This window comes from Egretta garzetta, unplaced genomic scaffold (genome assembly GCF_000687185.1).
Source record: "Egretta garzetta isolate BGI_Z169 unplaced genomic scaffold, ASM68718v1 scaffold206, whole genome shotgun sequence".
Lineage (NCBI taxonomy): Eukaryota > Metazoa > Chordata > Aves > Pelecaniformes > Ardeidae > Egretta > Egretta garzetta.
The window spans coordinates 2,468,527-2,485,562 of record NW_009259984.1 but is presented as its reverse complement, the minus strand read 5'-3'; positions in this window follow the sequence as shown (position 1 = coordinate 2,485,562).

Genomic DNA, 17,036 nt, shown 5'->3' with positions numbered 1-17,036 from the left:
GACATATGTTATTTATTTTCAAGTTCCACACTGCAATAATAATTTATCTTCTCAATTTATGTGCAAGTATAAATTCATATGCAGATTTAACATATCTAATATTTGAGGGTGAAGAAGGGAAGGCAGGGAGGTTAAGAAAGAAAGAGATTGTGGCTTAGGTATATGAAACAATATGTCAGAAGAGAGTACAAGAGCTGAGATGGCAAGAAGCCAGAAGGGAGGACAGAGCAGACTAGTGACAGCCAGCATTTGAACAGGAAGGCACAGTAACCAAAAAATCACACACCAAGAAGCAGGTCTGTGCAGAGAAAAGGCAAGAATAGGAAATAGGCTTACGTGACAGAAACCTGAAATGCAATCGAGAAACACAAAAATGAAAAGTACCTGCTAGTATAAGTACCCTTATATACTCAGAGATGGGGCTACCACTCATGGGCTACCACTCAGCCAGGCCTCACCTCCTCACCTCGTTACAGACACCGACTGTTTCCAGCTGCAGCTCTGATGGCCTCCAGACGGCTTGCTAGGGGTTGCCAGGGTTTGGGTGTTCAGCTGCAAGCAAAGACACAACTGTTATACTAAGGCCTCCATCATGACTGGGGTCTCCAGAATCCAAATTATTAATGAATAATGGGAAAGGCCCATAACACTGTTTAATAAAAGAGGTAATGTGTCTGCAGTATCTTCTTTCACAAGGTGTCAGAATTATAATGGGCAGCAGATCCTTGATTGAGTGGTTTCTTCTTTCTTTTTTCCTAGCAGAAATATTATGAGGCAGTCCAAAACAATGTTTAATTTAGGGGTCCTCACCTGGCAATATAGAGCCAAATTAATGACACTGAAAATCTCAAAGCAACAAGTCAACAGTCCTAACCATGGTGACCAAGCCTGGTACTTTTAAAACTTATTTTAGAGCAAGTGCATGTGTTGGAGCTCTGGACTCTGACTTTGCTGTTAATTTCTGTGACGCTGTCTAACAGTTCCTGCTGCGATCTCATCAGATATGCCCTTTTTATTAATCTTTATGATACTTGGTTTTGCCTCTGCTTGACAGGGCACAATACCTCTGCTCTTCACAACTTCCCGCCCCACTCTCAGTCCCAAGCAGCTGAAAGTGTCATCAGTCTGACGCCGTGTTAGCTTACGGGGCTTTTTGTATTGCACACACACAGCAGAAATGTCAATAATGAATACACTCTAAAGCTATAGTAAAAAAAGTACCATGATACACAAGGAATTCCGATAGTACACAGCACATAAAGTCTATCACTCCTCTGCTTAGAGAGCACACTTTACAGTTACTTAAAATCGTGAAAGAAGCGTATCGACATTGCAAGGCAACCTCTATAATCTGCCCACCAGGCCAATCCTGTCTGACCCACTCTCTTTGAACCAGTAAGAGGTTCCTGTTAACAAAAACAGCAGGCAGAAATCCTTCATCACCAGTCCTGCTGAAGTCAGCGAGACGATCGGCACGAGCAAGAACTGGGCAGGGTTGGCCCCCCTGTGCCTTGTCCAACCATACATACAGTGTGCTAGCTAGATCAATAATGTGTTTCACGAGATAAAGGTTATTAAAACTCACATCTGAGGTTTTTCAGTATTCTTTGTGGGCTTCAGCCGCTATTTACACCAGTGAAAAGCCAGATTAACTCCAGTTTATAAACATGAAAAGATTCTGTTCCTATATGTAAAAGAGCTGCAATATGCTAAAAAAGGTCAAAGAAATAATCCTCTGTAGAAAAGAAGAATGCAAACAAATATCAGCTAATCAAGAAACACATGCTGTTTTTCAAAATGCTAATATAAAGATTAATAGCTCTTCTTTGACATCCAAGAGCCTTTGGAAACTCTTCATATTAAAACACTTTGTAAATCACTTTTAGAGAAAAAGGATTCAGGGAGCCCCATTTAATCAAATTAACTACTAGGGAACCTTGATAACATCCAATAAAACTGCTTAGAATTCTCATCACTGTTCCTAGGATATGTAATTATTTATGCTGCTTTACACCATTTGCATTGCTGTGGAGCCTTGAGAGAGAATTAGAAACGGTCAAGAAGACTGTTCATTCCCCTTGTGTCTGCTCATCTTGGACCCGGTCCTGGTCCCAGTGAAATCAAATGATTCCCAATGAATCCCTGGCAAACCTCCCAGAGACTGCACTAGGAGTAAGAACAGACACACAAGGCCTGATCCAAACCCCACTGAAGTTGATGTAGGACGTTAATTCCTTTCTAATAGGCTTTGGATCAGGCCTCATCCACAGAACATGCTTACAATCGCTGTTTTAAACAAGACACAAGGAGGCACAGAGCAGATTTCTGTCCCGCTTCATGCTACCGACAGGCAGAGGTGTCTGCGTTGCTTAGGTCACCTGCTACCAACTGTAGGCACAGCCCAGGTGATTGCCCTTGTCTCGGTGGGGCCACGGATGAAGTTTGTGTCTAAAACCAGGCATACCAACAGCAACCACAAGGCAGCAGAGTGTGGAAGCGAGCTAAGCCCAGACAAGGCGTAGCGTAAAACCCAGAGCCCACAGGAGGTGAGTTGCCATTTTCTCCTCTCTGTTCTGCTAGTCTGTGCATTCTCCAGCACCAGGAGCAATGCAAACAGGTGTAGGAGACCATCCAAACCGTATCATGGTCCCCAACCTCCCTAGCATCATTTGTGGGACAAGGTTTTGACAACACCTTCCCAAGGTCTATGCAAGAGTTAGCCAGAGGAACCTCAGAAAAGACCTGCTACCTGTCTGCAGCCTGTGCTGCTGGGATGTGGAATATTTCTCTCATATCCAGCTCAGTGTCTCCAACACAATTCCTCTACTTTATTTCCTGTGACTTCAGGATTCACGCTGTAAATGACACCAGAATTGAAACTGACATCTTATTTGAGAATATAATTAACACAAAAAGGTGGCAAATCCTTGAATCTCAGTTGTTCTTAAGAATCACAGAGCTGTGGAGTCCTGAGCCCCCATAAATTTTGCCACTGACTGGCTGTAAAATGTGAGTAGACCTTTAGCCTCCCCATGACATTATTTTTCCAACCGTAAAATAGCCATGTTATTACTGCATATGTCAGGGAATTTTCAAGATGACTTGCACATTGTTTCAAGTATATAAAGCTCTCCTTACAAATGCTAGGTTTCATTCTTTGGACCTAGATCTGGACGGACTGGGATTCTGAAGTCCTTGGACATGTTAATCTCTAAAGTTTTGCTTTGGCCCGGACCAAAGCTCAGGACACAGAATTAAAGTTCTGGGTTGCTGGCATCCTGCTAGAGTACATGGAAAAACACAACCAGAAACTCCGAAGGGGGAAAGGTGACAACAATATTTTACCCCATCTGCAATTCCCACAACTGACATTAAAATATGCAGTGATGTATTCTTTACCAGTATGCACATAATCATTTTGGGGTCTGATGTTCCTCCCACTGAAATACAAGAGAGAAATTATATATCATACATAGTGAAGATTTTGACATTTGATTCCTCCCACATATTTGAATGGGAGGACGGCATTAAATGCCAAAACCAAAAATGAGCATACAGGACCTATCCCTCAAAACTGTAATTCATTCCAAGGCACGGCACTCATTTTACTCTTACACTGACCTCCATCCCACACAATGCAAACACAGTGGTTACTCTCCAATTAACAAGACAATTTTTGCTATTTCATATGGTGCATATAAGACTGACATTCTAGCACAACTTCTACAAGTGTATGTAGGTTAAAAAAAATCTGTTATTTCGTTTCCCTCCAACTCTAATAATTTGTTGGACTTCCCTTTATTAGTAGAATTCCTCTTTTCAGGTTCGTATCACAGCCAAGCTGATCACTGGAGAACCCCAGATTACAGCTGAGCAACTATTAACATGGGCCCCTACCATATCTCCAAGTACATACATGGGCACAAAACTCTGCATATGAGAGACTGTATGTAATCTATGCCCTGTCTCTGTAATCTACAAGTGGAAATGTTCTTTCTTACACTATGTAAGTTCCCATTTAAAACATGTGCTCTTTTTTATTACAATACATTCTAAGAAAGTTCACCCTGCCTACTGCATGTACACATTTTAACACTAGCATATATGGGCATTATCTTCACCAGCAAAAGAGGCTGATGTTTGGCTAACATCTCAATTTGAAGCTGCACTAATCAGTTTTAAGATGCTATTTTTGGTTTTTAGGCAAAAGGAAGCAACGCATACCACCAGGCTCCATGCCAAAATTCCATCTTCTACTTCTCCTGCTTTCATTCTGCTTCAGTGTTGCAGATGACATTAGCTGCTGGATGCTACTGTGACATAAACAGAAAATGATATCAGAGCCTCCACTATGGATCAAGTCCCAGCATTTCTCAAGATCTTAAGGGTAGGATCGCCTCATCTTAAGCTACAAACTTTACCATTTACAGAAAAGTGAAAAGTAAAACAAAAATAATGTATCCTCAATATGCTTCCATAATGAACTTGTGTGTTTGCTGAGGCTGGCAAAAAGCACTCTGAAGAGTAGTGACATGAACAAGAACAAGAAAGTGATGATTTTGGTGGTTTCAACTCCACTTTCTTATGTGATATTTCCCGTTCCTCCCCCAGGCTTGGAATCACACAGTGAAGGCAGAAATACTATGCAGGTCAGCTATCCCTTCCATTTTGCTCTCATTGCATCAGATCTCAAAGGCTATACAAAGCTGGCAGGTCAGTAACCATGCCGTAGAGGATCTCTGTTGGGTCAGCTCTGAGCTGACATACATGTTGATATATAACTGCTGCGACACTGCTAGAGTTTTAGCACTGTCTTTCCAAACAAACTTTAGTCCATATTAGCTCTTGGAAGGCTCTCAAAACAGGCCATTATTGCAAATTTTGAGTGTACAAATTGTGCATCAACTGAACGCACCACTTAGCAACAGTAGTGCCTTTACCACAGCAAGAGGCTTATGCAAGAAACAGTTTCGGTGGACCATCGACACCCATGGCCCCTGATGGAGCTTGAGCAGAATCTGACTCAAAAGGCCATCAACAGGCACAGTGTAATGCTTTAATCTGAGACAACATATAGAAATAAAGAAGTTTGACAGTCCCACTGACCTACATAGGAGATGTTCAGTACTTCTAAAAACCAACTCAGACTGACATTGCGTCCTAACTATCAACTAAGATGATAAACCTAAGGTACCTGAATGTTAACATTTATCTGAAATTTTTAAAAATGGCCTATACTTGCTCCAGTAAAATAGATTGCTGTGCTACTGAATTATTATTCAGATGACATATTGTTGAACTGCTTGTCTCACCTAAAATGTTGGGTTAAGGCGAACAGTGCAATTTCCCTTAAAGTTTAAAAAAATATCAGTGCTTGGACTGTTTGTCTTGCAAGCTGGAGTTCTGTTAAAGATCCTTCCCCATGTCCTCCAAGGAGCTTTCAAAATCCAGCAAGGTTCTCAAGTACGGATGTTTACAAAGGGATCACTACAGCAGCACGTGTATTTAGACAAACACATGTTGACAGTTGGCTTTCTGTATCTGTTCCACATCAGAAGTGGGTGAATTTCTCCACCACAGGGATAGGATATCTCGCATGAGTAAACTGAACCTCACTGAAGTGGTTTGGGACAGCAGAAATTAAATGAGCAAAGCACTGCACCAAACATGATCTTTTAGGCCAAATCATACCCATTTCTGGAGCTCCACTATCTGAGAAGAGAAAGATGTGGATTTGGGCCATTGCAAAATTTGGAAGAATCTCTCAGAACATGAGTTGAGTTCTGTAACCACAGCCAACATCCTTTGAGCTTCTTTTTAGGAGATGTAACCAAAATGTCCCACTAAGAGAACACGTGTCCTTGTCTGAAACCAACACTAGATTTCCAGCACATGCAACATGCATGTACATGCAACAGTAAAATGCAGCTATAGAAAGACATGCCCATAGATTAGTGTAAGAATAATCATTCTGAGCACATACATACACAGCTCAATTCTCATAGGAGGTAAAGTTGGTCATTATTAATTCTGTCCTTTCATTTTCAACCATCTAGATGTAAGAAAAGCTCAAACAGTAGCTAATCTTACCAGATGTATGCAACCTAAATCTTTAATTACTTTTTTATTTGAAGCTTCCCTCTTCTCCTGCCAGACTTATACACAAACCAAAGCTTTATAAGGTGATTTAGAGCCAAGAGGTATAGCTGCAAAGCAAACCGGGCGGGGGAGGGGATGGGGGGGAAGCACTGTAAAGCTCTCCAGGCAGCAAAAAGTAAAGACATGCAGCAAATCTGTGATATTGCTGGAAATGTTCAAAGCCTAAAGGGCTGCAAACCAGAAATGAACTGAAACATGACACAGCCCTAACATCCACCTGCACTTACGCGGGGCTGGCAATGAAAGCACAGAGCACTCCAGGTATTCCCATTTTAACTCCTTCTTGATGAAAGGTGATATGGGCATTCTGTCTTCCACCAGGAGATACCTGCCATGGAAACACTAACATTTTTTTTTCCAGTACACCCCTGATTCCCCCCTTGCCCCAGTCACTTTCCCATAGCTCAGATATACAACTGCTGGTAGCAGAAGTAAAACATTCAATACGCAGAAGATGTGTTCAAATAAAATTCTGCTATAAACTATATTCTATAAATGCACAAGAGCATTCTTTGTCAAATTGAAACCATCCTTCTGGCCACCAGAAGACACACAAATTCAAAGAATAGATTATTCTTTCCACTGATATTAATCATGTATACAAGATATATGAGAAGAGGCATGCTCGAGGGATGCTGGAAGCCCACACCTGAGGCCCCTCAGTTACCATGCAATGGGATCACATACAGTTCTGTAGGGCATTAAGTCTCTAAAGAGCAGCAGCATTTTAAGAATAAATTTCTTCATTGTATTTGGTCTGTAAGAGGTTTGGGTCACTTCATAAACTTAAATAACAGTAATAAGTACCAATAATTATTACCAGTTGACTTAGTGTAGGCACATATTTGCATATTTTTGCATAAACAACTAATGTTTACAATTCTCATCGATAACATTTGCAGGGGTTATAACTTAGCTTCTCAAGACCTAGGAAAAAAACATTAATCAAGTAAATCTCCTTACTTTTGTGGAGGAAATCAGCAGTATTCTACCTACTTTTCAATCATGAGTTATAAAGTTACATCACAGGCTAAAATGCAAGTTACTATGAAGCTTGTTGCAGTTTAATTACTTCCTTAGGGATTTCTCTGGCATGGGGAAGTCCCCAAGTGGAACAGGGGTTGATCTCCTGCTATTACTGCAAAGGACACAGTAATGGCACGAGCAGGGTCAGCAAGCTGCAACATTTGGCCAACTCCCAACTGCTGTGTCTCCTGCCCTGGATCAAGAACCTAGCTGTTCCAGAGCATGGCCAACTGGAAGGTCACATACAGCCAGCCTTGCAAGATCCCACTCATTTCATAGAAATTCCCTGTAGCCAGTCCAAAAGGGTTAGCCCCTTTAGAACCCTTTTACACTTAGCTGTTCTTTTCTTTGGGAGGACGGAGGGGATGGGGAAAATGCTGGTCAATAATGAACCATCCCTGCAGTAAGAATCCTCTAAATTGCATAAAATACACTGTTGATTTTGGGGCAAAGCCTCCACACTATTCCACGTACTAACAGATTAAACCCCAATGTTCCAAGTAGTTGCTTGGAGTTTGCATTAATTTTCAGCTCAGCTCAACACCTGCCATGAAGTGGTTATCCACCTTACCACAGTGGAGAATTACGGCCTTGTAATTTATTTTAAAGGGAACAAGTGACAGGCCAAAAAAGATTCCATCACATTAATGAAATTACAGTGTGTAATGATCACATTTAACTTGCTGTTAGTGATCACAAGTGCATTTGATAACTGTGCACTGCAAGACCTCTCAATGGGATGCTGTCAATACTGTAAGAAAAGCCATTCGGCTTGCAAACACAAATATAGGCATATGCAATACAAGAACCGGTAAAAATATCACTCCCAGATACAGATCAAGAAGTTTCCAAACTCATTAAGCATTTTCTGCATTGCCAGGCTAGGGCAGATCAATCTTCTGCCCCCACTCCAAGTGATTAACCCTTTAGATTGAGTCTCTCTCTTTAAAAATGCCTTGGAAACAGTTCAGAAAAGAAACCACTGCCCATGGATTTATACGCTTCTATTCCCCCCTTACTCTTGCAATCTCTTCTTCTACAGCCTGTGCACTCTCCCTCCTCTAGAAGTGCAGAACATGTGGCAGAGGGCCAACATAGTCTTTCCTTGGTATCTCACACTTGCTCAGATGCCTCCTTGATGAGATCTAAAGTTGGTTTATCCCTCCTTCAGGATGGATTTTAAATGCGATGTCAGAGGGGAAAGTGGGCTGTAGTTTACAAGCCTATCAGCCTACTGCTGGTGAGACTACTGAGGTTAAGTCAAGTTTTGCAGTGTTTTCATTCTCAAGAACCTCTTTGATCTGGTGTTGAAAATCCATCTAAATATTTTTATTTTCCAACCTAAAACATGGCTCTATCTGCAGTGAATAGAGGAAAACACTCACTCAGAATATACCCCGATGGAGAAATAGTACTTAGTACTTGGTGTCTGTGGATATCACATTGAATGATTCCATTTTACAGATGGAAACATATCTGGCCCAGCTGAGACCTTAGGCATCCAAGAGCTTCTAACAACAGCAGAACTACGGATAACGTCTCTTCTGTTACCTCCATACTAGTGTCCTGTCTACTGGACTGTACTACTCCTTCTCAGTTTGTGCTGTAAATACTACCTATTTTTTTCATTGAAAAGTCTCTGGCTAATCTATCTCAGCAAGGCTTTAGCCTGGAATACCACCCTCAGGGCCTTGCAAGTTTTCTAGACACTTCATTGTTGTTAGAGGATCCCAATTTGTATCTGCCAGGTATGGATTCAAACCTGCTGAAATGGGTAAAGCAGGACCTCAGTCCTCGCAGGCACAATCTGCAAGTTGTATCATTAGCCACAGCATGTCCTTCAATTGATTTTTTTCTGCACAAAAGACACTTCCATACCAAAGATAGATTTCAGAAGTTTTCAATTTTATAATAAGCATCATCCCGTACCCTTTAGGCCTCCTGAGCTGCCTAATAATTGATTGGTCTATGTGGAACCCCACCATTTGAATGTCACACGTGCTCAGCCATGAGCTATCAGAAAGAACTAGGGTTTCTAAAATGGGTCAGAAGGCTTTGGTTATTTACAGGTGTAAATTCCTGTCTTCACAACTTATGCTGTGACAACAGTGCAAGGTCTTCCAGTAAAAGGACGTAAAAATAAATAAATCTAAACACAAGCACATGATGGTATACAAACAAATATGTCTTTCAATTTTTTGTTCCAAAAACAAATGTGAAATGTTTCTCATATTATTTAAAAAAAAATCTTAAAACATCAGCTGTACAAACATACTTTCAATCAAACCTTAAATGGTTTTAATCCTTGGCCAGAACACTAAATAATTGTTATTGGCTATATCTGTGGGCCAAATCCTCTTAGCAAGAGCGACAACCACTCACAGACACACTGAATTTACATCTAGTGTTGACTTGGAAAGGTGGGGAGGTGGCTCTTACCTGCTCTTCTTTCTTCTTGATCCAGGTCCAAGAGCAGCTTGGCAATGCAGTTTGGAAGAGTACTGCTTCTAGTTCACACGCTCTTCTTCCAGAGGTGAAGATCAGACTCTATAATCCCAAGACCTTCTTTCTCCAAAAATGTCCTCAGACATTTTTCCAGGACAGCTGTGTTTTTACTTTGTGCTGATCCAAAAGTGATTAAAAAAATGCAAATGAAATTGAGTGGGATCAATAGACTGGTTCTAAACTAATATCTAGTCATCATTTAAATGTCCAGTGGTTCTTAGCAGAACCTAGACTTGAGACTGAGAAAAGAACAGCAAAAGCCTGCAGAAATATGCAAGATACAAATGGGCAGACTTTTAAAGACTATTTTTAACATCAGATTTAACACAAAATCTTTTCCTTTTTTGTTTTGATTTCATAGTCATCTGACATCCAGCCAGCCAAGACCAAAATTTTCAGTGTGCAACCAAAGAGACTGTGAAGCTGAAATGGGAACGGATTCTGTTCCTAAGACAGCTACTTTGAAGAGACTGGTCCTAGGAAGAATGACTCTAGTGCACCTAGCTCTTAGTCCTCAAAGTGAATTCTACTTGCTCCTTAGCTGCAATGTCTGGCGACTGAACAGTTTTCCCAGCGATCAGTCAGCCAAAGCATTAAACCGTCATAAGCAATACGGCCATAATCAGTCCCTGTTTCAGTGTTTTTTTCTGATGTCAGAATAATTTAGATGCCCGGATATCTGAAGCAGCTGTGCCAATGAATACGTGAGCAGAGAAAAACACAGCTGCCTTCCAGTTCAGGAACACTGTTCTGGATTTTTCTTAAACATCTGGTAAATCAGATGTTCCTTTAAGGCCAAGATGATGGGTATCAATAAACTTTTAGCTTGCCTTTATGCAGGTGGAGATAAGCCTCACACAAGGTCTGAGGGCCTAATGTTGACCCTAGTCAAGCCTCATTGCATGGAAAATACCTACTTCTATGTCAAGGATACACTTGCAAACAATATTACTGCCTCTGAAAAGCAGCAATAATTTACTCATTTAAAGACTGCATTGTACTAGTGTAATTATTTCAGCCTAGAAGCATGGCTTTTGTCTTAAAAGGTATCCCACTAAAACTTTTAACATGAATACAGATACATCCTTAAAGCTTATTCCATCAACAACAGTACTAACTGCAGTAACTTCAGTAATACAAACCCATTTCTACCAATAAAACTGCACCTGTACAGGGTAGGAAGGACCACTCTAGCTAAAGAAGTTGGAGCGGAACAGCTAGAGAATTTTGAGAGAAAGCTCCCCTGGGATTACTAATCATCCCTTCCTGCATGGTTCTGTCCCATGATCATTAGCCCTTTTGACCAGGGATTAACACCCTATCTTCACTGATCGCATTGCAAAATAACCCCATCCATTAATGTAAGTGGGAAATATTACCAGCTCAAGAAGAAAGTTTCTCATTAATTCACAAAGGCTTTAGGTCAGGCCTCCACGTAATCCTTTCAACCAGGCAAAAGGAGCCACAAGTGCATAGGTTTCGTTGTGAAGAGCTGTCTCCATAGCATTAGGGCCAACTAAAAGAAAAACACAGTATGTTCTGAAAATGTGCATGATAAAGACAGTATAAAACCAATGAAAAAGTAATATTAAACAAATAAGACCTAATAGCAGATGTAAATGAAGCCTGAGACTTTCTATATAATGACAGGAAGCTCCAAATAAAGGGTACTGGGTTCATGCCCTTCTAAATCGTTACAGTTTCCACAGAAAATATCAGCCTCCTTGAGGCTCTTAGGTTAGGGAGATTTATAGTGATAACAATAGCGGTAGTTTATTTGAGACAGTTAATCAAAATTCTAGCACTTATAAGCCCTCTGTGGAAACTACAAATTTAAGAAGTTGAAAACTAAATATTCAAGAGTAAGCTTGCAATCTACACGAGTACAGTAAATTTCAGTTATGTGTTTCATTATACTGGTGCCTTATAGCTTTTAAGGGGTTTACAACTTGGCTGTAATTATCCACTATGGGGTAAAATTTGGCATAAAAAGAACTCTTTTCCATTCTCTCCTCTTAATAGAAAGTTACTCACTCTCTGCTGGTACTGCATTCCTTGCACATTCAACACTCGGCAAGAGTCTTTGGGTGTGCAAGCCAAGCAGGCCAGGGCTCTCATTTTGTGGCTTTTAAAAATACATCTTTCATACACCAAAACCATATTGCCCCTATCTTCATTTATCTTCCATTAATTTAGCCCTCAATTTGGGCTCACTCGCATGGCAAAAATGTGTGTGATTTGTTCATGAACCCAGAGAAATTATACACATTATTATATAAAGCATAACCATGAAGGCCTTATTTTCACCAGAAAAGTCAAATTTCCACCAAGATAACAGGAAAGCATGGTGATGGCATTAAAATTCACCAGTGAAAAAATGACATCACTTCTGCTTCCCCACGCTGTGCCAAAGACTTCCTGGACTTCCCCCTGAGGAAGAGGTACCTAAGCATTTCCAACAGAAAAATGGAGTAACAGTAGTTCCCCATCTCAGGATCACTCTGCAAATTCACAGCTAAGTTCTTTGACAATTTGCCAAAAGCGTTAAATACAGGAAATAAATACAGTTATATTCAGGTTCTACACTCGGAACACCTTGGAGTCCAGAGGGATGCCAGTTTCAGAAGTTCTCATCCTCATTCTCAGCAGCTTATTCCAGCGCTATAGTGCAGATCCAACAGTTCGTGATGCTAGCCTACAAACCAGATCACTGAAATGATACCATCGGAATCCGGCTCTGAATTCCTCTTTTTTTTTCCTAGGAAAAGAACATATTAAGTCTGCCATGTCCACAGGTCCACCCACCTTGGACAGAAAGGGGAGCAGAAGCCCTGAAGGCAGCTGCCCTGCTGAAGGAGATGGTTCATCCCAGAGGAAGGGGGCTCCATACACCAAAGCCACCTCTTTTGTCAGGTTGTAAAACCCAACACACAACGTTAGCAAAGCATTCTGGAGTCACTGGCTAGCAAACACTGAATATAATCCCCTCAAAGATAGAAAAGCATAAAGAGTTATTGTTATTGTACTTATACAAACAAATACAGGCAGACTCTGGTGGGGACTCAATGCTTTGTTCAGAGTTTTGGGGGAGGGTCTTTTCCTAGATGTAATGCAAAGGGACAGTTAAAACATCTATGGTGTCACATGTATTTGTTGTGGTTTGGTGTATACTAATGAGGTGAAGCTCCAAACCTCCAAAGTGAGCATGCATGTTTGTCCAGACAAGAAGTAGAAAAGAAATGTAAACAGCAGTATTCTGACATCATTTAGAAGACAGAGGCAAAGTATCTTTCAACATTCAACTGCATAGGTAGTTTTAAGCTCTAATAAGTTCCCTGGCCTTTCTTCTGCTCCATATTATTCCGTTCAGTTGTGCCTTAAGTTTTGGGGTATGTCCTGCAGGACAGAGTCTCTGTCTGTCTACCTTGGTAGCAATCTATTTTATCCTGAAAACAAAAAGTGTAAGAAGTCTGATTCCTTTTTTTTTTTTTTTTTATTTCACATCCAAATTCTCCAGCTTTGGACAGTTTCAATACAAACCAGAACTGTAACACAGGTTTCTACATTTAAAGGTGTTAGTTACTTTACAGCAATAGGTCACTTTAAAGTTTGTATTAATTGCTTATAATCTAACATATTGTGGCTAAAACTGTAACCTTTGTATAATGACTCTAATCAAATCAGAGTAAGTGACAACCCCAGAGAAACAGATTAATTTGACTAAACTTCTCTGTCTACATTTAGTCAAGACTCACCAGGTCTCTGAAGTAGGAAAACATAAAGTATAAATGGAATGAAACCCTAAGGGGGTAGAATACAAAATAAAAACTCTTTAGGTTTTTGTTCATTTATGCTCCATGATGTATAACCCCAGAGAACCAATAAATGCAGATGGAGCACAAAAAATATGAACTCACCTTAACGTTGCTTTTTTTTTTTTTTATAACTTCCACTAATCCAAATGTTTGCTTCACAAGTCATGTGTAAGAAAGAGTTTGCATGGTTTATATTCCCAGGATCCCATTATGGTAAAGCTCAATAACAGTTCACTCAAGTATTAGTAAAACTGAAAAGGAAAAAAAGCGTCCAGATTTTCAGCTGATAATAAATCATTTCATGTCAAGCAAAAAAATCTGACCTCTGCTTTCCAGTATTACTTATTACAACAAGACTACAGAAATAAATATGGTAAATAGGGTATTAAATAGAAACATAAATTTTGGCCATCTAAATGCAGATGACACAGTGGAGATATGCATCAGATTGCTCAATCTGCCTCTACACAGCAGAAAGCTTCTGCGTCGCCCCCTTACTACACGTTGCTCTCCCTAGCTTTCCCTTGCAAGAGAATTTTATAACCTAAACCAGCTTGGTGTCAGGAAGATTTATTTAGTGTATGCTCCTTTTGTGTAATTATTCAATTATTACTCCTATAACACACAGCATTATCTGGAATAATTCTTCACTACAACAGTGAACCTCCGAAGTAGTTTATGTTTATTCTTATAATCCTCCCCTCACACTACCTCCCCGGTGAGAGGAATAGTATTCATTCTATAGTCAGAAATTTTGAAAGAAAGAAGTCCAACATTTCACAGAAAATCAGTGAGATGGGAAGAAACAGACCTCATGTTGTAAAACCTAGATAGTACGTCAGTACCATGAACAACACGTCACGTTTCAGAAATCCCTAAGTGGGTTTTTCAGTCATTTTAAATCTTCTGAGAAGGGGTTTGCACCAAGGTGCAAGGCTGTAAATTGCAGTGGAGGAGACAAAGCAAAACAAACAAAATTAAAAAAAGAAACAACTCTTTTGGTCCCTTCTTAGACAAGCGTTAACAAACACAACCACAACCAACTCTTTCAAAGCCCCTTTGTTAGAACTGAACCTGTTGGAACACAGCACGTATTCAGGTCCCTCACTTTGCCTTTCCCCTGCTGCACCAGCAGAAAGAGAAAATAATGAAAGTTGTTACGTGGCATTTGCATTTCGGCATGTAGGAATTCTCCTAAAATAAAAATGCAGTCAACCACGCAGAGACAGATTATGTCAACCAAACAGCACAAGTGAATGAGAGATCCTATTGCAATCATACACATGCTTTCATCATTTAGTTTTCTACTTTCTTGATTCTTTTGATGTCATCTTCTCACAACTTTTCAGTTATCAGACTCTTCCAGATAACATAGGATCTGATTTTGTTGAAATCCCAAGCTTTTAGGTCAAAATTAAAATTGTTTTTCAATTAGATTTTCAAGTGATATTATTAACTCTAATAGATCTACAGCTATGTGTAGTATTAAGAACAGATACTAGTGACTGCAAGATCAAGCTTACAGTAAGAGTTTATAGTCAACTCAAAAATTAACTCAGACTAAGGTACAATGTGATTTTAAAGCAATCAGTGGTGAGTTCATCACAGTCCTGTGCATAGAAAGCATGTTTCAGAGCACAGGGTTTTTATTCTTTTTGATTATCACATCCCATGCTCCCCCAGAACAAAAAGTTCCAAATAAATCCGTAAATCAGCATGGTTGGTGACCTGGAGCTTCTGCAGTTCTTGAGCACCTTGGTCCCATTGGAAAAGTCTAAAATTCTCTGAAGATGTGGACTACAGCCTTAAGTAACTAGTATTGGTTATCAAAAACATATTTAAAGCCCACCCCTTACAACCCCAGATGCAGTTTAACTCCCACATTGAACTATGCAGGCTAAAATCCTTAATAGTGACTTCCAAAATTACCACTCTACACACAAAAATGCAAAACAAAACAAAACGAAACCCTACTGAGCTCCCAATGTGGCAGTAAGGATATTTATACATGGGAAGTAAAGAAAATATAGAAGCATTTGCAAAATCCTGGGCCATATTATCCTTAGACCTGGCTTTTATTTGCAAATCAAGTACGCACTTTAAAACCTAACAATGACTAAATACAGAGGAGATGACATTAAAATTCCACTCAGTGAGACTTCCTGCATATAACATAAAAACCACTTCTTTTGAAAACTAATTTTCAGTGCTGCTGGGTTGTAATTCAGTACAGTTTACAGAGATCGGATACACATCGTAGCAATAGGGTAGCATCTCCAAAATGCAATAGCTCTGTAGAGCCAAACCATGATATATATCCAAGAAGAAGGAGAAGAATCCATTGAGAAGTTTGCTTTTCCCCTTCTTCCTCTGCTGCACTGAGGAACAAAAGAGGCTAAATTTCTTCTTCTCTTGGAGAGAGCAGTAGCTATGAAACTGTAAGCCCCCTAAAGGACTGACTCGTACAAAACCACGCTTAATTTCTTTCACGGCAGCTGTTCCTACATCTTGGTACGGAGAGAGCTTGCTCAGGGAGAGATACCACATCTATGAGGGAACATGGGTACATTAGGAAACGTTATCTGGGCAGACAGGTACCAAGATTCACTCTATCGCACTAACACCTGCAAATACGCACCACGCTACAATACCCACAAAAAGCTGGATATATCCAGAAAGGGAGGAAAAGCACAAGGACAAGCAACACAGCAGCGGACCCTTTCTAGTGTCACTGGAAGCAATGGTGGGCACGTTCGTATACACCAGTTTCTTGTCTAAGCTAGAAGAGCTGAATAGATACAGGTGAGTTTAGGCATTGGCTGTAATGAAGGAAAATCAGCTCACTACCGCTTCACTTCGGAATGAAAGGCACGGCATGAAGATTTCCAGCCAGAGGTTATCTGCATTGGCTTTACACCTTCAGGTCATTTGTTTTAAATTTATAGACGGTCTTTCTAGACAAGGAGAGGGAAAGGGCTTTCTGAACAAGACAACATGGGGAAACTGCAGTGGATCTGCTCTGGAGGGAGGAAGGCTAAGAGCTGGAGAGTGACAGGGAAAAAAAGTATAAGGAAAATGAATGTGAATTTTACAGGGGGAACAGAGGTCTCTTTTACGAGGCTCTCATAGAGGGAAGCGTAGAATGAGACCGGCCTGTCACTGCTTTCCTAATTGCAAAGGTGCTGCCTCAAGGGGGAGAAGACCTCCATTAGCAACTTCTTGCGAGGCATCCCCAAAAGCTAGCGCGTGAGGGCTCCTACCTCCCTTTATGAGTAATTCATCTGATAAAGGCTGAAATTTATTAATAGCCATTTTAAGCACCGATATGGCGAGAGAGCTTTTCTAAAGGGGAAACGAAGGCAAGCGCTTTGCAAGCTCGACAGGGCATAACTGCAGCGGGAGGGAGAGGAAAGCGCAGGGGAACAGGACAAGGGTAACAAGCGTGAGGCCGGATTTGCTTTGCCTGCAAATATTTCCCAAGGGCATCGCCTCCCGCTTGACCGGGCCAGCGGGGCCGGGGGAGCAGCGGCC